Here is a 2,109-nt window from a genome sequence, read left to right on the forward strand (position 1 = left end):
CCCATGATATATTGCAAATGCACTATTACTAATAGATGAAGCTACTTTAACTAACTTAAATGATGTAAAAAGCTAATAGGCATTATCACTTTTTGAGAGAGTTATATCAAAATATAGGTGATTTGAGGGAGGAATATCTTAAAAACCCAAAAATTTTAAGATTTTGATAATTTGAAAAAAAAAAATTATCCATGTATATATTTTATGTATGTGATATTTTATTAATAAAACATCTATACACAGTGGTGGGATTGGAACAATAGAGATTACCTGATCAAGATATTTTTTTTCTTAGGGCTATTTGTTTGCTCAAAAAAAAAAAGAGAAATGGAGCTTTTGAAATCTAACAACGGAGACATATCAGTTTTTGATTTCTACCCATTTCCATTTCTAGCATTTGGTTCGTTGAATAATTTAAAGAAATGGAGGTGTCAAATGTGCTGCCACGTCAGAATTTGTAGAAAATCCATTGTAGACCCAAAGTGAGTGAAATGAGTGAGAAATGTATTTAATGAGTAATGAAATATTGTCCCACTCACCTTTTCGAGACCCAAAGTGACTAAAGTGGTTGAAATGGGTAAGATTTCTGTATGTTTGGATGTTGAAACAAACCTAAGAAATGGAAAACAATGCTTTTCAGCGTATGATTTCATGGTGAAAGTAACAAACTAAATAAATCAAATATGAGAAACCATCTGAAATGTTCTGAAATGGTTTTCATCATGATTTTGTGTTTTCTTTTTTTTATGGAAATGTACCAAACATGCCCTTAAAAGAAAACTAGATACTGATGGTTTATCAATCTATGCATATTGCTCTAACAAAAACATAGGCGAACGAGATTTTCTAATAATTAAAAAGAATTCTTATTATATAAACACAATAGTTCCGAGTCTCCAACACACAACCTATATCCTAATAATCGGCATGAAAAAAATAGTCTAAAAAGATATTTTAAAACGTGGTAACTACACTTGTTTTGTTGTTCTAACTACTTAAAATAAAACCCTTCCTAAATTTCATTGTAAAGTTAAAGTAGAAAGAGCTAAATACAACCTTTGACTACATACACTTTTCTCTCTTAACAACAACTAAATCAAAAGATTACAGAGTCTTCTACAAGGAATAAAAACAACTCCAAATTAAACGCATCCCGTCTTTTTCAAGAGGGTCTATAAAATTTAAAAATTCTTAAAAACATTGCATATATAAGAATTTAATAAACTAACCAGCTGAAGTTGGAGAAATCAAACCCCCAACTGACCCCTCTATTGTCATCTAGAGAGCTCTCAGTCAACATTTTTAGGTTTTGTTTTATGTTAAGTCAGAGTTTGTCTGCAACCTGTTTTTTTCTTTTTAAATTAGCTAATACTTACAGGGGTAGCTTCAAGGCTTGTTTGTGTGCGTGTATTGGGGCACTTTTATTCAAGCAAGCATCTTGATTAGAGTGTTGTTAAAGGCCTGATTAGCTTAACAAGCTGGTCATCTCATTTGTTAACTTTATCATTAAGGGTATGTTTTTAGGGTTAATTGCACATCGACCCGTTGTAGTATTGTTGTTTTGAACTCACAAACACCGGAGGTTTAATTTTATCATTATTCTTGGAATTCAAAGTATGCGAGATAGAATATCTAGAATCTTAAGTTTAAACCAGGAAAAATATTTAAGATCAGTTTTTAAAAGGTCTAGAATGAAGAATTCCAATCCGGCACCAACTCTATTGGTTATAGGAAAGAGATTGTGTAAAGAGCAAAACCCTGAATAAGGATAAAAGTCATTAGATGTTCCTTTTGCTCAAGCAATTCGAAGCTTGATGTATGCTATATTGTGCACCAGATTTGATTTAGCTTATGTTGTAAGTCTACGTGACCGATATCAAAGTACTCTGGGACCATTACATTGGAAAGTTATTGGATTATAAAGTATATCAGAGGCACATTAACTCATGGATTGTTTTATTAAGCGAGTTTGCTTCAAGTTATTGGTTACTCTGATGTTGATTTCAGAGGTGATAAAGATGACGGAATGTCCACTTCGGGACATTTGTTCAAATTTGGAGGAGCTGTTTCTTGGAATATTAAGAAACAAAGGTGCTAGATACACACAGG

Source organism: Asparagus officinalis, chromosome 3 (genome assembly GCF_001876935.1).
Source record: "Asparagus officinalis chromosome 3, Aspof.V1, whole genome shotgun sequence".
NCBI lineage: Eukaryota > Viridiplantae > Streptophyta > Magnoliopsida > Asparagales > Asparagaceae > Asparagus > Asparagus officinalis.